Source organism: Anomaloglossus baeobatrachus, chromosome 7, assembly GCF_048569485.1.
Source record: "Anomaloglossus baeobatrachus isolate aAnoBae1 chromosome 7, aAnoBae1.hap1, whole genome shotgun sequence".
In the NCBI taxonomy this organism is placed as follows: domain Eukaryota; kingdom Metazoa; phylum Chordata; class Amphibia; order Anura; family Aromobatidae; genus Anomaloglossus; species Anomaloglossus baeobatrachus.
In genome coordinates this window covers 218,037,115-218,063,601 of record NC_134359.1, presented here as the reverse complement: position 1 = coordinate 218,063,601, position 26,487 = coordinate 218,037,115, and the positions used below count along the sequence as shown (strand labels likewise).

Here is a 26,487-nt window from a genome sequence, read left to right as displayed (position 1 = left end):
CGATAAATTTTAGAGACATTTATACTTGTTACATCACATTCCAGTAACTCATCAATCGAACTTCTGTTCAGCTCTCTTCCAACCACACCCAGGTCTCCTATTATTCCATGTTTCAATTGTTCATACTGGATGACATGTGAGCTATTAAGGTTGTACTTATCCAACACTTCCCGACCTGTCATCCACCTCCTGTCCTCCACATTCATAACATCTATCATTCTCCTGACTCCCCTCTCTTTCCATCTAGTAAATAGCTTGTTTTCTCGTCCCAGGGGAAAATTTGGGAATGCCCAGGGGTTCAAGTACTTGGACACTTTCCATGAGAGCCCCAGTTTTTTCCTTACCGACTTCCATGTTAGCATGGTGTCTCGGAATATAATTGAGTTCCTTATGTGCCCTTCAACCCTGGATAGTGGGGAGTGCAGAATGGACGTCAGATCCCACGGTGACGCATATTTAGTTTCCATCGCATGATCTGAGTGCCTACTCGTTCCTCTCACCCAATCAATTACATGCCTCATGATACATACAAGATTATACCCTTGGACATCTGGAAAGTTTAGACCTCCCTCCTCTGCTGACTTCATCAGCGTACGCAGCTTTATTCTGGGTTTCCTTCCCCTCCACAGAAATTCTGTATACGCGGAGTTGAGCTTATTCACATCCTTTAGTTTTAGCAATAGCGGGATTGTCTGGAAGGGATACAGCAGCCTAGGAAAGCTCATCATTTTTATCAGGTGGCATCTTGCCAGTAATGGAAGTGGCAGACCTTTCCATCCCTTTAATTGAACTATAATTTTCCTGATTAGCGGTCCATAATTCAAGTTATAGATTGTTTCCACCGATCTTCCTATATGCACTCCCAGGTATTTAATTGAAGATTGTGCTATAGGAATTCCACATAGACAGCCATCCCTTATTTGTCCCCCCATTGTCCCATGATGCCCCTTTAGGAACATGATCTCGCATTTTTTTTTGTTCAGTTTGAAACCGGAGAATGAACCAAATTTTTCAATCAAGGCAAGAGTCTGTGGCAAATCCGCACCGGGGTCCCCCATATAAAGTATGATGTCATCAGCAAAAAGCGCTGTCTTTACTTCTGAACCCCTTATCTTGATTCCTTTAAAGCTATTTTGTCCCTGTAGTATTCTTGACAACGGCTCGATTGCCAGGTTGAATAAAAGAGGAGATAATGGGCAGCCCTGTCTTGTTCCCTTCATCAAAGGGAACACGTCTGATAGAAAGCCCGGAGTGTGTACCCTAGCTCCCGAGTTGGCATAAAGGTTTCTAATGTAAAGTCTCATCTTGCCTACAATCCCTATGGCCTCCATTACCCTGTCTAACCACCCCCAATTTACATTATCAAACGCTTTTTCTGCGTCAAGTGTAACTAGGGCAGGTCTAGCCCCTCCCTCAGTGAGACCCAGTCTAACCGCGTCTACCACTAGAATTGTCTTTCGGATATTGGTAACGGCATTTCTCCCCTTAATAAACCCCACCTGGTGATTCGTAATGATCCTAGGTAAGATCTCGGCCAGTCTATTAGCCATGATCTTGGACATAATTTTTAAATCCTGATTTATGAGCGATATAGGTCTATAACTAGAGGGATCATCCAGGTCCTTGGTTCCCTTGGGGAGTAATTTAATATATGCTATGTTGGAATTTTTGGGTATTTCCGCCCCTCCCAGGAAAGCATTAAAGACTGAGGTTAGATCCGGCGAGATCAGATCCTTCAGAGCCTTATAGAATTCACTATTGAAACCGTCAGGTCCCGGTGCCTTGTTGGTGTTAAGCTCCCCAATTGTTCTCGTCACCTCCTCTACTGTGATATCTGCGTTTAAGGCACTCAAATCTTCCTCCGTCAAGCTAGGCATTTGGGCTTGTCTTAGCCACTCTGCCTCATCAGTCATGTCGTTATTCCCTGACCCATATAGTTTTCTATAGTAATCTCCCAACAGTTTATTAATGTCCTTAGGATCCGTAGTCACCTCTCCCCCCTTTGTTTTCAGTTTAGAGATCACTGTCATCTTTCTGCTGCCCCTTGCCAGATTGGCCAACATCCTTCCCGCCTTGTTGCCAAACCTATGTAAGTCAACCTCCTTGTGCGACCAGAATAGTTGTTCCTTTTTTTTGGCCCATTCGTCAAATCCCTCTTTTGCCTCCAGCCATCTGCCTTTTGTCATGGGAGATCTATTTGTCACATAATTTGTATATGCTACCCGTACTGCTTCACTATGGAAATTATAATTCTCATTGGTTTTCCGTTTGATCATGGCTGCGTACCCCACCAGACGGCCCCTTAGGACCGCTTTTGCCGTTTCCCAAAATATCACTGGGGACTCTCTATGTTCCTTATTGTCCTCTGCGAATTCTCCCCACCACTCCTGTAGCACCTTATGGAAATTATCTTGCCTGAGAAGGAACGATGGGAATCTCCATATGATATCGGTACCTCTCCTGAATTTCTCTCTAATGCCCAATCTCACCGGACTATGATCAGAGATCACCATATTCTCTATCACACAATCTTGCGTTCCACTCAGTAAATCCTGCGAGATCCAGAACTGATCAATACGTGACCAGCTATCATGAGGGTGAGAGAAGTGTGTATACTCTCTGTCATGTGGGTGAGTTAGTCTCCAGATGTCTTTCAGTCCTACGTCTTCTAATGTTACATCCCTATTGTCTAAACTCCTGCCCACATTAGCTGTCCCCTCCTCGCCCCTCCTCCTATCTTCAGCTGAGTCTGGGACAGTGTTAAAATCGCCTCCCACTATAATGTTAGCCTCCCCATCTGCTAATATGGTGGCCTTTATGTCATCATGAAATGTGATTTGTTGTGAATTTGGGCCATAGACATTATAAATACTGAGTTTACCCGCTGGACTAACGATTGTTAAGTGCTGCCACCTTCCATGGTCGTCTGCCTCATGTGCCACTACCTCATGACTGAATTGTTTATTTATTAGAATCATAGTGCCCGCTTTTCTACCTTGTGCCGCTGCCCCGTAAACGGTGCCCACCCAATGTTTCTTCGTGCGGAAAAAGTCCTCCCCCCCCAAGTGGGTTTCCTGTAATAAGGCAATGTCTGTCTTTAGTCTTTTCAGATGTCTCAATATCATTGCTCGTTTGTTAGGTGATCTCAGCCCTTTAACATTCCACGTAGTTATCTGTATCATGTTAACCTGTGTATTCTGCTTTTACTACTCCCTCCCTTATGGGCCCCTGCATCAAGGAAGACGAGATGTTCGACACTAGAATCACAGTTGGTACCACAAAATCGACACTCCCTTTCCCCACCTTGCAAATATAACAAATACAACAAAAAGCATGTAACTGTAAAACATATTTTCCCTTCCGAGAAATCCACGGCGCTTCCCGCCACGTTGGTGAGCTCCCCTATTCCTAGCCAAAATATGTAGCTCCCTAATCACCCCCCAAAAAATATATGTTCTATCCCCGGACTAACTGGAATAAGCCTTTGAAAATTATGCAAAAATTAGCACAGTATGTCAAAACCTCAGCAAGATTATCCAGTCCTACTTATCTCTGACTCCAGGTAGCCATCAGTCCGCCCAGAACAGGCCCACTTCATTTGAATTTGGATGATGTTCCTGGACAAAGGAGAAAAAGAAAAAAAGAAAAAAAGACCAAGGGGAGAGAAGATGGAGAAAGAAAGAAGAAGAACAAAAAAAAAAAAAAAAAAAAAAAAGAAAAAGAGGAGAGGGGGGGGGGAAGAGGACCCAGACTTTGGGATGTTTTCCTCTCTTTTCTCCCTTCCCCCTCCTCCTCTCACCTCCCCAACCCTCTCTCCGTAATGCATCCTCCTCAACGCCTCTCCCTGTTTGGGAAGAGAAAAAAAAACAGGCAAAAAAAGGAAAAACAATGAGCGAGTTCCAGTTCAGGTATCATGGTTTCTCTCCAAGGGTTGGTTCCTGTGTTCCAGGCGAGAATTATGCTGTCGACCCGGGCTTGGCCTCCTTTCCTCCCTGGTCTCGACTTGCTTTTGTCCCGCAAGACGTCCCACATCTCTTCCTGAGCTTGTGGGGGATCCTCTTCTATTATTCCCTTCTCCACTAGCTCCTTTTTCTTGCCTTTCTGACCTAGTCTTGTTGAGCTCTGCCATGAGAATGTTTTCTGCTTCTTTGTAGTCCTTGTAGTATACAAACGAGCCATTGGGGTTTCTAACTTTCAGTGTAGCAGGGTATAATAGCTGGCACTTTACTTTTTTGTTGTACAGAAATGAGCAAATTTTGGTAAATTCTTTTCTCCTTCTGGATACTTCCGCTGAATAATCCCCAAAAATTAGCAGTCTGTTGCCTTGATATTGTAGTGGACGCTTTCGTTCTCTAAAGGCCCTCAATATTTCCTCCTTATGCTTATAATCAAGGTATTTGACAATCACCTGCCTGGCTCTTATCGGGGTATTCTTGTTTGAGTTGTGGCCCTCTCCCTTATTCGCCTCCTGGTGTCTCAGTGGACCCACTCTGTGGGCTCTTTCAACTCTGAATTTCGCCTTTATGCCCAGGGCCTGCGGTAGCTCCAACTCGCATATATTATCCAACTGTCCAATCGACACAGACTCTGGCAACCCGACTATACGTAGGTTGTTTCGTCTAGATCTGTTTTCCAAATCGTCCGCTTTATCCTTCAAGTATTCATTAGATTTTGCTAGAGCTGCTATTTGTGCTTGCATAGCCAGTATTGTCTCCTCGGAGTCAGATATTCTCTGCTCTGATTCTGCCAGTCTAGAGGCATGGGCATTTATCTGTTTTTGCATATTAGCTAATGATGTTTGTATGGCTGCCTCAATAGCCACTTTAACCTCTTTTGACAAGTGTGATGTCACTTCTTCAGCCAGTTTTTTATAGTCCACATTAAGCTTTTGTGTGTACTTGTCTTGGCCTGCAGGTGGTGCTGTTTTCTTAGTTCTCTTTGTCTGGACTGGGCCACCACCTCCATCCCCCAATAGCTTGCAGGCTTGTGATGTTGGTGTAGTAAGCTGCTTTTTGTTTCCTTTGGAAGGGGTACTATGAATTCTTGCATTTGACTTCCTGTGAGTCTGAGTGGGATTAATCTCCCTGTGCTGTTTGTCAGTTTCATCCTCCAACACTGCTGTGTCTTTGAGCTGCCCTGCTTTGTCTGCATCCTCTCTCCCCTCTGCCTCCATATCTCCTTCATCCTCCCATTGCGATCCACCATCATCAGTCCCCTGCATCCACCTCTCTCCTGCTGTGTCCTCCTGTGACTCCTCGCTCATATCTTCCTTATCTCCTCGCTCATATCTCCCTTATCTCTCCCCTTCCAGCTCTGTGTTTGCTCTTCTGTGTCTCGCACCATGCGTTCAGGCTCCTCCCCCATCAGGCTCGGCGCCATTATCCTATCTTCTCCCCTGTCCATATCAAAGCTTCTCCAGGCTGATTCACCGCTCCCAGAGCTTCTCAGGAGGTACCGTTCCATAGCTGTCTGCTTTAGGTAACCTCCTGTGCTGCTCTCTGTTTGGTGGCTCGTCCGGGGGGTCTGTTTTTAGTCGGTTTCTGTGAGGGGTGGCAGGAGCTGCTCCTCTATGCTTCCACCTCAGCCAGGACAGGAACCGGAAGTCAGCATTTCTTTTTAATCACTGATCGATTTAAGCTGGTATCATGGCTTTCCATGGCTTTTTGCACCTCTCTTCTTCATGTGTTTAATATTTTTTTCCCTGTGTAACTTCTCATTCATATACATAATTTATGGACATCTATGGTTTGATTTCTTTGCCTGCGTGGATTGTATGGGTTGTTACTGACATCTGGTGATGTACAATACAAAATTATATTGTGGTACTGTGTTAGCCAGAAAAATCGATGTAAATATGCCCCAAAATTACAAAAGTATTCTAGGAGTGATACTTGTACTGGCTAACCAGAAAAATTATATTTGATATTTGATTGTTAGACAACAGCTTTGCACAACTCTCTAAAAAGAAGCTTAATGGCAAATTTCACAACTGCTGTTTAATTCATAAATTGCCCAACACATTTTGGGGTTCAATTACAATTAGTAAACAGTTCTCCTCATCATGCTGTTCACAATTTGTTAAGTGTCGTCTTGGTCTCATTATATCAATGGATCAATAGTACATTGCAATTGTGAAGCTTCAAGCAGGATGTTCTCAGACAGAAGTGGGAGCTGAGCTTAAAGTGTCACAGAGTGCCATGAGCAGTTGTAACAGAGATACAGAGAGACTGGAAGAGTCACAGAGAGGGTACAGTTCCACTTGCGCATGTATTGAAAGCAATATGCTAATGATCCTCTGCTGCGGGTGTCAGCTGAGGGTCATGCAACTGTGATGTGATCTTGTGATCATATCACAGCTGCAGAGAAGAGGGAGGGAGCACTTTCTCCCTATCTCCTCCGCGTACATCGCACTGTAGTCTGATGACATGTGAGTGCAGTGCGATGTTTCACAGGCTCCCATAGACTTGTATGTGTGTGCATGAGCCGAGAATCACTGTCAAATGCAGCGTGCTGCGATTCATTTCTCAGGCCGATATGGCATGAAAAATGAATTGCAGATGGACACTGCCCCATAATTTTAGACTTATGCGAGTGCAATCCAATGTTTTATCGCATTGCACTCAGCCATGCAAAACGCAAGTGGAACCGTACTCAAAGGCATAAAAGTGTGCGTCTTCAGGTCACATTCCATACTGATGACCGCTTCATTGAAACAATGCTCTTTATAACCAGATGATGAATGCCACACAACTCCAGACATATTTAAGGGAGGTGAGAGGCACCCAGGTATCACATCAGACCATTCAAAACCTTTTATATAAGCATGGTTTGCATGAACGATTCACACTGAGCAGAAATGATGAGATCAGCCAAGTTGCCGTGTAGAGGCTTGTAACGCTGTACCCCAGAACCTCAATGATCTGAGGGCCGCCCTTCAATAAGAGTTAGATGTCATGCCTGGGCAGACAATAACTCTGCTTGTGATCAACATGAGACATTGTTATCAAGCTGTAATTGATGCTCAAGGCCACATGACATGATATTGAGATATTGATATATTTTTAGGGTACTGTTGGATTTTGTTTCAATAAATTGTTTGCGAAGAAATCACTATTGCATGTTTCTACTTGAATGCCCGACTTTCATGCTAAAATTTCACTGTAGCGTGTTTTTTTTTGTGTCTTACATAAATTTCACCGGCTAAGCCAAATATCCCTAATGTTTTGTAAGTAGTGTATATACATATACACAAACACACACATATACAATATATATATATATATATATATATATATATATATATATATATATATATATATATATATATATATATATATATATATATATATATATGAATATATATATATATATATATATATATATATATATATATATGAATATATATATATATATATATATATATATATATATATATATATATATTTCCTAAGTAGAAAAACAGATGACATTAAAATATTGCATACACACAGTCACGGATAATAAATCATTTTCCTGAGCGGTAGACGAGGCCACTGACCTCCATAGACTGCATTATGCTACATCAGATTTCATTTATTTACAAAGAAGAACCCATGATCATGAACAAATTTAACTCTAAAATGGCAGGAACGTTTCAATCCTAAATGCACAGGAACTTTTGAGTGATTTTGTGAATATGGAGGTTTAACAGCTCTGTTTTAATACATATTTTAAAGAAATGCATTTTTTTTTGTTATCAGACTGTGTGTGTAAAGTTATTGAATTTATTTTTTTTAAGTCTTTATTTTAATACTTTATTTTGTTATCAATTGCAAATGTACTTTGATCAATTAAATATGTAATATATGGTATTGGAGTATATTTACTTATTTTTTAAAAAATAAGACTTCTGGTGTACATTTATAATTTATTTTTTTTTACATTTAGTACTTTTCCACTATAACTTAGGCTGCTTTCACACTACGTTTTTTTTAACATGCATCCTGAACGTTTTTTTTTGCTGCAAAAGCGGATCCAGTGCAAATTCGTTTTAATTTCAATGCATTTGCAATGGACACGCGTTGACATGCGTTTGCGTGCAGTTTAGTGAGGATCCAGCGAGTTGCAGTATTTTAAAAATTTTTAAAAATGCTACTTGTAGCGTTTTTGAGCTGCGTCCAAATACGGTTTATCACTGGATCCTGACTATACTGCACGCAAACGCATGTGAACGCTGGCATGCTGATAGACAGGATCCTGTCTGGCGTGATCACAGAGTCTCTCTCTGCCTCTCTCTCTCTGTCGGTCTCTCCCTCTCTCTGTCGGTCTGTTGGTCGGTCTCTCTCTGTGTTTGTCTGTCGGTCTCTCCCTCTCCCCCCCCTCTCTCATACTCACCGATCACGGGTGTGGCGCTGCATGGCTGTCACACTGCTCTGGCGGGTTCTCCTCTTTTGAAAATGCCGGCCGCTCATTATTCCATCTCGTATTCCCTGCTTCACTGCACCCACCGGTGCCTATGATTGGCTGCAGTCAGACACGCCCCCACACTGAGTGACAGCTGTCTCACTGCAACCAATCACAGCCGCAGGTGGGCGGGTCTATATCGTGCAGTACAATAAATAAATAATTTTTTAAAAATGGCGTGCAGTCCCCCCAATGTTCATACCAGCCAAGATAAAGCCACATGGCTGAAAGCTGGTATTCTCAGGATGGATAGCCCCACGTTATGGGGAGCCCCCCAGCCTCAAAATATCAGCCAGCAGCCGCCCGGAATTGCCGCATCCATTAGATGCGAGAGTCCCGGGACTCTACCCGGCTCATTCCGAATTGCCCTGGTGCAGTGGCAATCGAGGTAATAAGGCGTTAATGGCAGCCCATATCTGTCATTAAGTCCTAGGTTAATCATGGCAGGCATCTATGAGACACCTTCCTTGATTAACCTGTAAGTGAAAGTAAATAAACACGTACACCCGAAAAAATCCTTTATTTGAAATAAAAGACAAAAAAACACCCTCTTTCACCACTTTATTGAAATCTCCAAATACCCCTCCAGGTCTGACGTAATCCACACGGGGTCCCACGAGGTCCCACGACGCCTTCAGCTCTGTTACATCAAAAGCTGACAGGAGCGGCAGTAGAACACCGCCGCTCCTGTGAGCTCTGCACAGAAACTGAAGTGAGCCGCGCTGTCAGTGGTGACGTCACTCAGGTAGTGCCAGTGTGTGTATGGTGATGGGAGCGGTAGTGCCTGCATGTGTGCGGTGATGATGGGTGCGGTAGTGCCGGTGTGCGTGTGCTGATGATGAATGTGGTAGTGCCGGTGTGTGCGGTGATGATGGGGGCGGTAGTGCCTGCGTGTGTGCAGTGATGACGGGTGTGGTAGTGCCGGTGTGTGCGGTGATGATGGGGATGGTAGTTCCTGCGTTTGTGCGGTGATGATGAGGGCGGTAGTGTCTTTCTTTCTCTCTCTCTCTTTTTTTCCTTTTTTCCCCTCTTTCTTTCGCTCTTTTTCTCTCTCTCTTTCTCCATCTGAATTTCCAGTCTATCACGTTCAGTTCCCCTCACTCCTGATCACATGACTCCAATACCCGCCCATAATTTCAAGTGACAGAATCCTGTAAAATAACTGCATTTCAGTTTGCATAAACAGGAACCGCTTTTGCAGCAAAAAAACGTTCAGGATGCATGTTAAAAAAACAGTGTGAAAGCAGCCTTAGGCATCCAGATAGTGAGTGGTCATTGAGTAGTAAAAGAAAAAAAAAAATACAAATACGTTTTGTTACAAAATTAGATCTACAGTATTAAACACGTGCCTCATTCCGGTAACGGTTAGGTGTGAGTCCTTATATCCGGACTTTATAACATTATGCAGAATGAGAATGCATGGCGTCTTCTGCTGAATGTTAATGTCACCTTGAATCGTATCTCTCTGCAGCAGGCAGCCGGTTTAATTATCTAATTTGATAAATGTATGCAAGGTCCATGTAGCGTTTTATTAGCAGGTGAATATAAAACTAAATGGGAGAGAATACTACTGTGAAAATACACTATACAACGCTGTGCAGTCAGATCATTCAGAATGGGAAAACACAAAGTTATACAATCAAAATGGAACTTTTATGCAAAAGTAAAAAAAAAAACAAAAAAAAACCAAACACATCTGAACCTCATTCACATAAATCTGTGTATGATGGACACGACATGCACCCATTATAATCTATGAGGCTAGTCACATATCTATGTTTTTTCATGGATACCAGAATCATTTCAGTTTTTTCCGGTATCACAGATAAAAAGGGCCAATACAAGTCTATGGGTTCGGTGAAACCATATGGTGATCTCATAATAGGACCTTGGAAGCATCATTTAATACTGTATTGTTTGTGCATTGGAATATTCTATTGTACATATTATGTCTGTAATTCGTGTAATATGTATATGCCCTTTATTTCTGTGGGCTGATATTTGTCCTCTCATATTTTAGCTTCATGCTCTCCATATAAAGAACTGTTTGGCCGTCAGCAGGTGATTTGTGTGTACGTGCCCGGCCGCTGTGTTCCTCCACTATCCTGTAGCACCGGGAGCCTCTGTGACGTGTCCACACTCCTGTGCATGCGCGCTCACCCTAAGCCAGGCAAAGTTGGTTGAATGCCAGCAGCGGGCGCACATGTGCCATGCAATCACTGCTGTTGGCTACCACTCAGGTCAAATCGTAAATTTAAAGGGAACCTGTCATGTCCAATATGCACCCAGAAACATGAGCAGTTCTGGGTGTATATTGCTAATCCCTGCCTAACCGTCCTTGTGTACACTAGCATAGATAATGTATTGCTAAAGATCTTTTACTGTATGCTAATGAGCGAGGGCACTAGCCCCCTGAGCGTTAGTTCCCTGGCCAGTCGCCTCCATTAGCATATTAGGGACGCCCCTGTGGATGTACTATCATGCTAATGAATACGCAGCATCACAGGATGATCTCGCTCACCTCTCCGCTGGATTTCGTCTCAGTGCGCATGACCCCAGAGTTCCGGTCATGCGCACTATGAAGCCGGTTGTACGTGTCCTAACTTCAAACAGAAGTAGTGCACATGACCCAAACTCTGGGTCATGCACACTGAGCCGAAATCCCCCGTCGGACGCGATGGCGGCGGAGAGGTGAGATCATCCTGTGAAGCTGCTTATTCATTAGCATGTTAGCACGCCCACAGGGGTGTGCTAACATGCTAATGGGGGCAACTGGCTGGGGAACTAATGCCCAGGGGGCTAGTGCCCTCGCTCATTAGCATACGGTAAAAGATCTTTAGAAATACTTTTTCTAAAGATCTCTTTATCTATGCCAGTGTATACAGGGACAGTTAGGCTGGGATTAGCAATATGCACCCAGAACTGCTCATGTTTCTGGGTGCATATTGGACCTGACAGGTTTCCTTTAAGGTCCTGACAGTCTAGGGTTACACCATCCCCTATGAAGAAGCGTACCATTTGAATATGCCAAACGCGTGTTGTTTTTTTTTCTCCTTATATGGACTTTCACTCTGCCCTCTACTGTCGTTCTCATCTTTGCCATGTACCCTGACCACATGTTAGGCTATGTGCCCACGGTGCTTTTTTTTCAGCACAAAAAAAGCTGCTTTTTTCTGTGCTTCTTTTCATGCTTTCATGCTTTTTTTCATGCTTCTTTTCATGCTTTCATGCTTTTTTTCATGCTTCTTTTCATGCTTTCATGGTTTTTTTTCTTGCTTCTTTTCATGCTTTTTTCCCTGCTTTTTTTCATGCTTTTGTGCTTTTTTTCATGCTTCTTTTGTTAATATTGAATGCTTGTTTCAGTTCATTAAAGTTGGATGTGGAAAAAAAGGTGTTCTGATGTTATTTCCTTATTTAACCCATTTTCTTCAATCTCCATTTTGGAATAAAAGTGACAGGAAAATGATGATCCATTAGATCGTTTACCGGCGCCGCTATTCACCGGCTCATGCAGGTGAATAGCGGTGCGGGGAATCAGGTACTCAGAGATCACTGTTGCTATAGTAACTCGCTCATTAGGTTACTATGGCAACGGTGGCAGCGGTGATGTAACCGCTTACCAACCCGCAGTCTCTGCTCACTCATTGAGTGATTAGACAGCACGAGGAGCAGAAGCGTTCTTCCTCCCCCATGCTTTCTGATGTAGCAGAGCTAGATCGGTGACAGAAGACCAGGATCGAGGAGGGGTGAGAGGGAGTAATAAAGATGGAGTCCCTAAGTGTGTCTGTGTATTTATTTCTAATAAAGTATTTTTTCTGTGTTGACCAGGTCCGCTGAAAGAGTTGGATACAGCGCCAAAAGATGGCACTTCTATGAAAGCACCATTTTCTGGGGCAGCTGCAGACTGCAATACGTAGCAGGGGGCCCAAAAAGCTTGGGCCACTCTGCGCTGCGGATTCCAGTCCCTAGCTGTCTGGTTGTACCTGGCTGGACACAAAAATTGGGCGAAGCCCACGTCATTTTCTTTTAGATTTTTGGCAAAAAAAACTCAAGAAAAAAGGGCTTCCCTGGATTTTCCATTGCCAGTGAAGGTAACACCAAGCTGTAAGGGTTAGCAGCTAGTAGCTGTTTGGGTTACCCTTAGCTAGAAATAGAAAATGCAGCGGGAACCTACGCATTTTTTTTCTTTACCCCTAACCCTTTTGGGTTATGTGTTTGTTTTTTTTATTTTTTTTTTAATGAATTTAAAAAAAAAAATAAAACCAAAAAATTGACATGGGTTTCGCCATATTTTTGTATACCAGCCAAGTAACACATGCAGGTACGGGCTGCCCCCAACCCCCAGCTGCCTATTTGTACCCAGCTGGGAACCAAAAATATAGGTAAGCCCTTCTTTTTAATTATTTCATGAATTTCATAAAATAATAAAAAAAACAAAAAAAAAAAAAAACAACGTGGGCTTCACCCAATTTATGTGTCCAGCCAGGTACAACTAGGCAGCTGGAGACTGGAATCCGCAGCACACGGTGGCCCAAGCTTTCCGGGCCCCTTCCACTGTGAATTGCAGTCCGCAGCCACCCCAGAAAATGGCGCGTTAATAGGAAGCGACATCTTCTGGCGCTGTATTCAACTCTTCCAGCTGCCCTGGTATTGGGTGGCTCGCTCGGTAATAATGGGGTTAGGGCCAGCTTTGTAGCCCTAAGCCTGAAATTCATGGTGTCACGCCAATATTAGACATAGCCACCATGAATTTCTAGTAAAGATAATAACACAACACAGAGAAAAATATTTTTTATTAGAAATAAAACACAACACAATTAGTGACTCCATCTTTATTGAACTAAAGATCCCCCCTCCGCCGCAGTCCTGGGTATAGCAATCCGGATCCAATATCATCTGATCGGAAGGCAAACTGATCAGACGATGACACATCATCTGATCGGTTTGCCTTCTGATCAGATGATATTGGATTCAGGTCTTTGAACCTGACACCGGTTCAAGGACCTGAATCAGGTTACACATCAGCTGATTGTTTAAAAGTCCCATGGGCTCCAGGACCCGCAGGTAAGCAGCTGATGCTATCACCTGATAGCATCATCCAATCGTTTAAGTTCAGCGAAGATCAGCTGATTCATCATCTGCTTGTTAAAAAGCCGGCAGGCTTTTCACAGCTGGACGTAAACAATCAGCTGCTTACCGGCGGGTCCTGGAGCCCATGGGACGTGACCCGGGAGTCTGCAGAGAGGTGAGTAAGGTGAAGAGTTCATCCCAGCAGCGGATCTCCAGGAAACCCCGGTAATCCTCCTACATGAACTGTATTCACCTTGTGACATCCCCGGACCTCCCTGTAGAGTGGTGTCGGTAAAACACTGCAAGAATACTGAATGCCTGGTGCACAGCACAAGGTGAACACAGTTCATGCAGGAGGATCACCGGGGTTTTTCGGGGTTCACCTTGACGTCAACGGGGGTTGCCTGCATTTATGTGGCATAGGCTGTGCACCAGGCATATTTTTGCGGTGTTTTACCACGACATCTCTTTGCAGGGAAGTCTGGGGATGTAAGGAGGTGAATTCAATTCATGCCGGAGAATTACCGGGGGCTTTCCTGGAGATCCTCCGCTGGGATGAATTATTCACCTTGTGACGTCAGCGGGGGTCCCTACATTGTTTACCGCAACACGTCGCTGCAAGGAAGTTCGGGGATGTCACAAGGTGAATACAATTCATTCAGGGGGATTACCGAGCAATGCCCCCCGCATTCCTGGAGATCCCCGCTGGGATGAACTCTTTACCTTGTGACGTCAGCGGGGGTCCCTGCATTGTTTACCGTTACACCTCGCTGTATAAGTTCGGGGATATCAGGAGGGGAATACAATTCCTGCAGGAGGATTACTGGGGGATTTCCTGGAGATCCCCGCTGGGATGAACTCTTATGATGCTTATAACCTTATGACGCCAGCGGGGGTCTCTGCAGAGGTGTCCCATAAAGAATGGGAGGTAAGGAAATAGCTGCCGACGCTGGCTATGTCGCTTTCTTCTATGAAGGAATCTATATAGCCATAGCTTTATTTTCTCCCTAAAACCGCCCAAACGCATAAAGTATAAAGCAACGTGGGCATTACACATGCGTTTTTTCCTGCTTTTTTTCCCTACTCCATTGAAGTCAATTGGGGAAAAAAGCAGGAAAAAACGCTAAAACAATTGACATGTTGCTTCTTTTTTCAGCAAGATAAAAAGCAACTGAAAAAGAAGCAACGTGGGCACAGCAAGTCCCGATTCTCATAGACTTTGCTGGGATGCTTTTTCCTTGCTTTTATTGATTAAAAAAAGCAATGAAAAACGCTAGAAAAAACGCTGTAAAAACGCCCTGTGGCCACAAGGCCTTAATGTTCACGGTCTCTGGCTGAACTTATGACTGCTGTGCCTATTATACCTGTATTTCATTATGTTTCTATGTGGACATTGATCATAAAGCTCCTTATATATGCACATCTTCTGATGCGCTCTGTGTCTGTCTTTACTTTGTACGGATTCTTCCATCCTTTTTATCATTGTGTATGTTATTCTTTTATTTTGTACAGTAATACAATTATATATTTTAGGCTTTCAAAACGCCACATTTCCTACTTGTAGCTGTAAAACACATGCAGATAAAAAGCTACATGTGTGAACATGGACTTATACGAATTCTTATTTGAGGATCAAGTCACATCTTTGTTCCAAACCGACACTGAGTGCATTATTCTAAAAGGGGAAAAAAATAGATTTTTGGACTTTATGAGTCAATGGTTTTATTTTAAAAAGTAGATCACCCTCTATGAAATTACATAGAAAAATTAAGATTAACTAGATAGTAGAGAGCAAACATTGCAACTATTAGTCATAAATACTTTGTGTAAATTATATTAATTTTAAAAATTGTATTAATTTATTTACTAAGCATATATTCGTAGTTTTTTTTCTTACATAAGTTTTAAAGAGCTCATAAATTATTTTTTCTTATTTTGATATTTTTATTTCACACAATATGTGGTGCCTAATTCTTTAACAATAATTCTTTAATACTTTTATATTTGTAATAAAGGAAATATATTTTGCCTTGGCCAAAGCAATGTTCTGTTCCTTCAGTTCCAGAGATATATTATTCACCCTCTATGCAGACTTCTAAAGTACATTGGAAATCGATAAATAAAATAGCAGGAAGACCCGCTGAGCTCTTGCAGCGCCATGCTTGTTGTGAAGTGTTTGTTGTACAATTCAATGCAAATCAACTAATTTGTAAAATGCCAAGGAGACAGGATATGAAAAGATTTATTCCCATTCACCGGCGATTGACTTTGCATTTACAATATACAGTGTAAGTGTTCACAATTCCGAATACATTTCAGTGTACCTGTAAAACAGATTTCATTTCATAAGGGTGCAGGATATACAGTCATATGAAAAAGTTTGGGCACCCCTATTAATGTTAACCTTTTTTCTTGATAACAATTTGGGTTTTTGCAACAGCGATTTCAGTTTCTTATATCTAATAACTGATGGACTCATGAAATGAGGTTTATTGTATTAACAGAAAATGTGCAATCCGCATTTAAACTAAATTTGACAGGTGCATAAGTATGGGCACCCTTATCAATTTCTTGTTTTGAACACTCCTAACTATTTTTTACTGACTTACTGAAGCACTAAATTGGTTTTGTAACCTCATTGAGCTTTGAACTTCATAGGCAGGTGTATCCAATCATGAGAAAAGGTATTTAAGGTGGCCACTTGCAAGTTGTTCTCCTATTTGAATCTCCTATGAAGAGTGGCATCATGGGCTCCTCAAAACAACTCTCAAATGATCTGAAAACAAAGATTATTCAACATAGTTGTTCAGGGGAAGGATACAAAAAGTTGTCTCAGAGATTTAAACTGTCAGTTTCCACTGTGAGCAACATAGTAAGGAAATGGAAGAACACAGGTACAGTTCTTGTTACGCCCAGAAATGGCAGGCCAAGAAAAATATCAGAAAGGCAGAGAAGAAGAATGGTGAGAACAGTTAAGGACAATCCACAGACCACCTCCAAAGACCTGCAGCTTCATCTTGCTGCAGATGGTGTCAATGTGCATCGGTCAACAATACAGCGCACTTTGCACAAGGAGAAGCTGTATGGGAGAGTGATGCGAAAGAAGCCGTTTCTGCAAGCACGCCACAAACAGAGTCGCCTAAGGTATGCAAAAGCACATTTGGACAAGCCAGTTACATTTTGGACGAAGGTCCTGTGGACTGATGAAACAAAGATTGAGCTGTTTGGTCATACAAAAAGGTGTTACGCATGGAGGCAAAAAAAACACGGCATTCCAAGAAAAGCACTTGCTAACCACAGTGAAATTTGGTGAAGGTTCCATCATGCTTTGGGACTGTGTGGCCAATGCTGGCACCGGGAATCTTGTTGAAGTTGAGGGTCGGATGGATTCAACTCAGTATCAGCAGATTCTTGACAATAATGTGCAAGAATCAGTGACGCTTGAAGTTACGCAGGGGATTGATATTTCAGCAAGACAATGATCCAAAACACCGCTCCAAATCTACTCAGGCATACATGCAGAGGAACAATTACAATGTTCTGGATTAGCCATCCCAGTCCCCAGACCTGAATATCATTGAAAATCTGTGGGATGATGTGAAGCGGCTGTCCATGATCGGCGACCATCAAACTTAACTGAACTGGAATTGTTTTGTAAACAGGAATGGTCAAATATACCTTCATCCAGGATCCAGGAACTCATTAAAAGCTACAGGAAGCGACTAGAGGCTGTGATTTTTGCAAAAGGAGGATCTACAAAATATTAATGTCACTTTTATGTTGAGGTGCCCATACTTATGCACCTGTCAAATTTAGTTTAAATGCAGATTGCACATTTTCTGTTATTACAATAAACCTCATTTCAATCCAGAAATATTACTCCGTCCATCAGTTATTAGATATATGAAACTGAAATAGCTGTTGCAAAAACCCAAATTGTTATAAAGAAAAAAAGTTAACATTAATAGGGGTGCCCAAACTTTTTCATATGACTGTACATTCAGAATACCCTACTCAACACGGATATTGCAACTCCAAGAAGGAAGGTTCTTGGAATTATGGAAATCACAGGATAAATAGACATGTTGCTGATATGCAAGTAATGAAATGAATGGGAATTTATTTATTTATTTATTTTTTAAAACCATCTAGATTTATTCAAATCCGTGCACTTACACACCTTGGTTGCTATTAATGACCTATCAACCACATGTCCTTTTTAAATACTTGAATGCTATTAATGACCGTAGTAATGGTTATCGGAGAAATGTTCTACCACACTGAATGCACTTGGGTACACAAATCATCAAGATCCACTGCTGGCAGCTCGCTTTTAAGTTGTCGACCAATGACGTCTAAAGGCCGCTTTATACGCAACGACATCGCTAACGAGATGTCGTTGGGGTCACGGAACTCATGACGCACATCCGGCCTAGTTAGCGACGTTGTTGCGTGTGAAACGTACGAGAGACCGCTAATGATCAAAATTACCTCACCTAATTGTTGATCGTTGACACGTTGTTCATTTTCCAAAAATCGTTGCCGCTTTTGGACGCAGGTTGTCGTTCCTGAGGCAGCACACATCGCTACGTGTGACACCCCAGGAACGACGAACAACACCGTACCTGTGTCCTCTGGCAACGAGGTGGGCGTGTCTTTCATGCGGCTGCTCTCCGCCCCTCCGCTTCTATTGGGCGGCCGCTTAGTGATGTCGCTGTGACGCCGCACTAACTGCCCCCTTAGAAAAGAGGCTGTTCACAGGCCATAGCGACGTCGCTAGGAAGGTAAGTCCGTGTAACGGGGGCCTAGCGATATTGTGCGCCACGGGCAGCGATTTGCCCGTGATGCACAAACGACGGGGGCGGGTGCTTTCACGAGCGACATCGCTAGCGATGTCGCTGCGTGTAAAGCAGCCTTAAGATGTGGTTATTGGAGGACAAGTCCTGAGACATTGGAGGCCATGATAGCACGTTTAGGCCACACAGGCTATTCACTGTAGCAACATGCAGTCTGGTGTTGTCATGTTGAAATATAGTCTCCTGGCTGTACCACTGGTTTCACAACCAAATTACCAAACTGCTAGAGTACCTGAAATAAAGTCTTTAAGGGTCCAGCTATTGTGCATTATGCCACAGCACACCTTGATCCTGGTAGCAGGACCGATGTGACATTACCTATTGAAGGCTTCTTTATGGTGTAGCCCAAGTTGGCTCATGATGTTCAAAGAATGGTGTGCGGTGATCTATTCTGTGAGGCAAGTGAAGTTAAGAGTCACATGCCAAGTTGCAGGGGGCAAACAGGGTCTACACAAACCTGCCGAATAGGTTTGCATGACGCTGGGAAAGGTGTTCCATTGACCTCACGCCACCACTCTCATAGGTTATGGAGGCCGGAATGGAAATCTATTCTCTTCATCGATGAGTCATGCATTTGTTTTGTATTCAATGATAAGAGGAGATTAATCTGGAGAGCACATGAACAACGTCATGAAGAGGCCTTGACAAGGGAATGTGACAGTATCAAAGGAGCAGATTTTCAACAGGACATCATCATACTCATTACCGAGTAAATTGAGATGTTTAGAAAATTTTGTTTCAATTTTCTTCATCATTTGCATCTCATTAAATTGATCCATACTGCCCGATCCACGAGTAGCAGGCTTCAGGCACTGGCTGTATTTTCTCAGTCAGAGATGTTTTTTTCAATAGCAGCTTGTCAGTCACACATACATTAAAAGCAGCCACGGACTGAGTTGTAGTGGAAACTAGCCAGACAGGCGGGTCCACAGCGGCTTTTCTCCGCCCACTGCCTATACACACATGCAGAGAGAGACTTGTCAATCAAGGGTAGAGGAGAAGCGACCGGGGTCCCGCCTGTCTGACTTGTTTCTAGTACAGCTTAGTCCCCGTCTGCTTTTTAAGTATGATATTTTTTTCTAAAGCACAGCAGCATTTCAGTCACACACGTGACTGGGATAATACAGACAGTGCCTGACACATGCCGCCCGTGGATCGGGCGGTATATATCAGCTGTCCAGATCACTTTAAAGGGAATCTGTTATGTTGAAAAATGTTATTACACTGTAATAACTGAGATTAATCTGCAGGTTAATAGTATTCTAGCACAAGATCCATACTGAATAATTGTAATTCCTCCCGGCAGCCTCTTTCAATCATAGAGGTGTGGCTTCAGTCACTGCTCAGTATAAAGTGTGCGGTGGCTATAATCACGACCACCGACACTGCCTGACAGCCTGTTCAGAACTGCATCAGAGAGAGCTGGCTGTCAGTCATAGAGGCGCAATTTCAGTCACCGCTCAGTTCACAGTGTGTGGTGGCTGTAATCACGACCACCGGCACTGACTTACAACCAGCTTAGAATGGCATCAGTAGAGAGCCGGCTGTCAGTCATCAGTCACCACTTAGAACATACTGTGCGGCAGCTGTAATCACGACCACAGACACTGACTGACAGCTGGCTTAGAACTGAAATAGTAGCCTGTCCGTCATAGAAGCGCGGCTTCAGTCACCGTTCAGTGCATAATGTGTGGCGGCTGTAATCACAACCACCAGCACTGACTGACCACTTGCTCAGAACTAAATCAGTACAGAGCAAGCTGTCAGTCAGAGGCGTGGCTTCAGTCACCGCTCTGTAGATAGTGTGCAGCAACTGTAATCACAATCACCAGCACAGACTGACCGCCTGCTCAGAACTGCATCAGTAGAGAGTCGTCTGTCAATGATAGAGGCACAGCTCCAGTCACTGCTCCGTACATAGTGTGTGCTGGCTGTAATCACGACCAGCGGCACTGACTGAAAGCCTTCTCAGAACTAAATCAGAGTCTGGATTAAAGCGACATTTTGGGGTACATACAGTATATTAACTGTTAGAATTAGTTTTGCTTTGCAAAGAAAAAGGAAAAAGAATGGACCGCATCTGCTAATATCTCTGCTCTCAGTTGTTCTCATGGGAGGCTGGTATTCATCACAGCCCTCTTCCTGCAGGGGATGACACCATTCCTCTATCACGCATTTATGGTGCTAGAATTCAATGGTAAAAATTTATCAATTGAAACCAGGGGATAAGTAAGGGACACTCTGTTGACATAAATAATGAGGGCATAATCTTTACTAATCATCAGGCCAAAGATGGCAGCATTCAGGGATTGGAGGGGTCTGAATTGAAAAAGAAATTGAAAAAGTGTTGGAATCTCCATCTTCTGACCTGAGGATTGCCTGTAATGATACGTTGATCGGGCACCCCAAAAGCCTTTCTCCACTCTGCATCTTATATGGGCCCTGACATTATTTATATTTCTCAAAAGTATAAGCAGCTCTCGCTATCTTATCTGTTCCTAGGCTAGGGCTACGACAAGGATCTGATGCACCATGACTTTGGCGGGCTTTGCACGTTGCGACATCGCAAGCCGATGCTGCGATGTCGAACGCGATAGTCCCCGCCCCCGTCGCAGCAGCAATATCTTGTGATTGCTGCCGTAGCGAACATTATTGCTCATTATCGCTATGCTTCCCTGCGACGTCACACGGCAGGCGGCCAATAGAAGCGGAGGGGCGGAGATAAGCGGGACATAAACATCCCGCCCACCTCCTTCATTCCTCATTGCAGCCGGGACACAGGTAAGGAGATGTGCCTCGCTCCTGCGACTTCACACACAGCGATGTGTGCTGCCGCAGGAACGAGGAACAACATCGTACCTGTCGCTGCTGCAAAATTATAGAAATGTCGGACCCTACAACGATCATACGATAACGACGGTTCTGCGCTCGTTAATTGTATGTAAAAGGATTCACATACTACGATGTCAACAGCGACGCCGGATGTGCGCCACTTTCGATTTGACCCCACCGACATCGCACCTGCTATGTCGCAACGTGCAAAGCCCGCCTTTGGCTTATTTTTAGGAAAACAGCGAGACCTTTCTGAGTCAGGTGAACTTCTGCTCGCAAATGACTTTGTAACACAGAAAGTTGTTCAAGCATGAATCACATGTACAAAGCCAGAGTTTGCTGCCTCGCAGTTATCTCCAGGGCATCCTGCGGCAAAAAACAGTTGCAAGCAGGACCGCGAGCAAGGCTGACCCCGAGAGCTTCATACAGGGAATTGAATTTCCAGACCACATCTACATCTAACCCCTTTCCACTCGGCACTAATAACCGTTACTCAATGTGCTCCTCTTGGTTAGCTCAATACTGGAATGTGACATGCAAGTGAAATAATCGGTTCCTATCTCTAAACCCCCCCCTGCATATGGTTCTGGCTTTTCAGTGTGAAAACATTTTTTGTTCAGTTGCCAGGGATTTCCTTCTCTGCATATGTCTCTGAATACTGATGACTGCTAGCAGCAATCTAACGGAATGTTACAGTCATATCCAGGGGTGGGCAATTAATTTTCCCATGGGGCCGCATGAGAAGTTGGGATGGTTTTAGAGGGCCGGACTAATATAATTAACTCTGTTCTACATTATATATATATATATATATATATATATATATATATATATATATATATATATATATATATATATATATATATATATATATATATATATATATAATATATATTTATATATATACACACACACACACACATATACTGTGTGTGTATCTAATATATATATATACACATACACACAATGTATACATACATACACACACAATCCCCATATACTACATCACTACACCCGCCATATACTACACCTGTAATATACATCCCTATACACTACACCTGTAATAAACTACACCGCTATATACTATACCACTATATACTACATCACTACACCCCTATATACACACCTGTATTATACTACACCCCTATATACTACACCTGTATTATACTACACCACTATATACTACACCTGTATTATACTACACTCCTATATACTACACCTGTTTTATACTACAGCACTACACCCCTATATACACACCTGTATTATACTACACTCCTATATACTACACCTGTATTATACTACAGCACTACACCCCTATATACACCTGTATTATACAGGTGTATATAGGGGTGTAGTATAATACAGGTGTATATAGGGGTGTAGTATAATACAGGTGTATATAGGGGTGTAGTATAATACAGGTGTATATAGGGGTGTAGTATAATACAGGTGTATATAGGGGTGTAGTATTATACTACACCCCTATACACACCTGTATTATACTACACCCCTATATACTACACCCCCCCATATACCACACCTGTAAAACTACATTCCCATATACTACACCACTACACCCCAAATATTTGTCAACAGTTAATCCCCTCCCCCCCCGCAGGTTACTAGTAACCACTCACCTCTCTCTTCTTATTGACCCCTCCTCAGGCACCTCAGTACGAGCTCCCTGCTGAGCGGCTTCTCTGTCACATGCCCAGGCTGCGCCGCTGCTTCTCTCCATATGGGCCCCGCCGCTGCAGCTTCTTCTGCTGCCGGGCGGGAACTTTTCAAATGACACACGCGCGCCGTACTGACGATATCAGGACGCGCGTGTGTCACAGAGAAAAGTGCCGAACAGGGAACAGAGGAGAGATTCCGGCGTTCCGCTGCCTGCACTGACTGTGCGGAGCTGCAGGATCTGTTCTCTGTTTCCTACCCAGCACGCAGCAAGTGATGTGGGCAATCTGACCACGGGCCTCCTGGAGCCCGGAGCTCCGGACAACAGGTCAGATTGCTCTCATCAGTGACCGGCCAGCAAGGACGCCCTGAGCCAGGCGGGCCGGTCACAGAGAGTAGGCGGGCCGGATATGGCCCGCGGGCCGCCCCTTGCCCAGGTCTGGTCATATCAGTCATCTGGACATGATTTTACACTTTAGGGGAAAAAAATATCCTACCCCTGGCCACAAATGTTTCTCTATAGCAACTTTATAAGACAATGTCCACATCTTTTGCGATCACTATGCATTGGAGAATTGGAGAATAGGGGCAGTAAGGGCCTTAACGGCTTTAGGGAAATCTAAAGTAATATATTGGAACACTGAAACATGAACTTAAGAAGTTGTTCCCAAACATTTTGCACCGTTCTCATTTCTTCAGAAGCCATACTCCCATATTATGCAATCATATCTTGAAAACAAAAGCCATATGATGAAGCAGAGGTGCGCATGTATGGACTCTGCTCCATTCATGGTCAATCAGATTGTGTTTTGCCAAGTATTTAAAGGGATCGGAAACGGCTTTAAAGAAGGCGATTCATTTTATTACAATGATTCAATGATTACAGAAAATAGGAAATAGTGTGAGAGAGAAGCGAAACAGGGAGGATAGAGAAACTCCTGGGATCCACACTGTGGTGTCATGGGCGTCCCCTCCCCAGGTAAATAGGCTTCTGACTTTGCTGTAATCTTCACTAGTTTATATCTCACTTGAAAACAAATGCTTGCATAACCAATTGTTACGCAAACTCTAACAGGTTCCATTTGTCCAATATAGTATCCCTCTTATAAGTGGCCAACTCTTCAGATGTCAATCTACACCGGACAAATACGTCACTGGATGAGACATGCCAAAAACTCCTGGTTTCAGATGTTTTACCATACTATAAACACTCACATTCTCAATAAACATTGATAAGAGAACTATGTGGTACTGAGTGATACTATTAACATGTACTTTCTCACTAAATATTGATAAGAACTATAACTTCAGGTGTCTGGGAAAATTACAGAAAAACAAACTAATATAAACTAAATTGTTACAGTGTAATATCTTAAAGGATTTCTTAAATACAGACTACTAATATGGATTCCTGATGGCCACTAAGATTTTAGCACTAGAGATTGCCAGAGAAAATATAGTACAACTGTCTCCAGCAGTCCCATACTTAAGAAATGGAGTGAAAGTCGAGCATGTAAACCTCAGCACTATGGAGAACTTCCCTCTTGGGATCATATCCTTAAAGGACTATTCCCAAAAATTCAAGTTCTCTCCTACTTATGAAAAAGATGGTCCAACACGGGGTCTCCAAGTGATCGGCAAGTTACCACCTATCTTATTGGTACATCTCTTGCATTATTTTTTTGGGGGGCGGAGGGGGGCATAGCCATTTAACAGAGTCAACTTATCAAACTTTTTTGGGAGTGTGGAAGGAAACTGGAAACCATTGTACGGAGATTACAGAGCTGCTCGCCTCATTACTTATCGTGGGCACACTGAATAGCGTGATTAACAGAATATTTTACTTTCTCCTTAAAGGGGTTTTCCACTACTAGGACAACCCTTTCTGATTCCACTTGATCCCCCACTTAAAGTAAAAGACCCTGTACTTACCTCCCATTCTGGCGCCGTTCCAGCGCTGTTGGTAACTGCGGTTTGGGCTCATGTGACATTGTGACGTCCTGTGAGCCCCGCGTCCAATCACCTCCGACTACGGCCACAACTACCACTACTACCTGAGTGGTAGATGCAGCGTCACATCCTGTTGGTTAACTCATTTGATCCCAAGACAGGGAGAGAAAAGCCAGCGGTGATTGGATGCGTGGCTCGTCGTGCCATCACAATGTCATGTGAGCCCCGAACCGCGGTTACAGACAGCGCTGGAACGGCGCCAGAACGGGAGAGAAATACAGGTTCTCTTATTATACCTGGAGGAAACAAGTGGAATTAGTAAGTGTGTCCTAGTAGTGGACAACCACTTTAATGAAGCTTTACTTAAATTTAATGACTACCATGATGGAAGCTTTCACACTAACATTTTCTCGATTATTCTGTCCTATCTTCCTTTCTACTGAAATATATGAATAATAATTTCCGTTTTCAGCTCTGTTTATTAACCCCTTCAGCCCCGGGGCACTTTCCGTTTTTGTTTTTTGCCCCCCTTCTTCCGAGAGCCGTAACTTTTTTTATTTGTCCGTCAATCTTGCCATATGAGGGCTTATTTTTTGCGGGCAAGTTGTACTTTTAAATGAAACCATAAGTTTTACCATATGGTGTACTGGAAAACAACAAAAAAATTCCAAGTGTGGAAAAACTGCAAAAAAAAGTGTGATGGCACAATAGTTTTTGGGATGTTTTATTCACGGTGTTCACTATATGGTAAAACTGATGTGTGGGTATGATGCCTCAGGTCGGTGCGGGTTTGTAGACACCAAACATGTATAGGTTTTCTTGTATCTAAGGGGTTAAAAAAATTCACAAGCCTGTCCAATAAAAGTGGCGCACGTTTTGCGCCATTTTCCGAAACACGTAGGGTTCTCATTTTTTGGGATCTATGGCTCAGTGACGGCTTATTTTTTGCATCTCGAGCTGTCGTTTCTAATGGTACCATTTTTGCACAGATGCTACGTTTTGATCGGCTGTTATTGCATTTTGCGTAAAACTTGCGGCGACCAAAAAACGTAATTTTGGTGTTTGGAATTTTTTTGCCACTACGCCGTTTACCCATCAGATTAATTGATTTTATTTTTTGATAGATCGGGCATTTCTGAATGCGATGCTACCAAATATGTGTATATTTATTTATTTTTTAACCCTTTAATTTTCAACTTTATTTTTGGGGGGAAAGGGGGGTGATTTGAACTTTAAGGTTTTTTTTATTTTTTTAATTTTTTTTTTTTACTTTTTTTTTTATTTTACTAGTCCCCCTAGGGGGCTATAGCGATCAGCAATCCGATCGCTCTTATGTATCTGCTGATCACAGCTATACAGCTGTAAACAGCAGATTCAGTCACTTTCTGTTTCTCTCTGCTAGCGGCCGAGGGAAAACGAAAGTGAAACTTCATAGCTGCAGGCGTCATCACATGACCCTGTGCTACGATGGCAATCACCGAAAGTCACGTGATCACGCACGTGACTTCCGGTGGGGGCGGCGGTAAGTAAAAAACATGGCCGCGCGCATATAGATCTTGCTGCCAGACTTTGGCAGCAAGATTTAAGGGGTTAAATGTTGCGAGTGGAAGCAATTCCACTCGCAACATGCAGGCACACATGTCAGCTGTTGAAAACAGCTAAT

General features: G+C 43.1%; 1 protein-coding gene across 1 annotated transcript in view; it reads right to left on the bottom strand.

Moving 5' to 3' along the window:
* The window catches only part of LOC142245290 (4-aminobutyrate aminotransferase, mitochondrial-like), a 118,825-nt gene that overhangs the window by 52,624 nt on the left and 39,714 nt on the right, over positions 1 to 26,487 (bottom strand). The window lies entirely within an intron of this gene.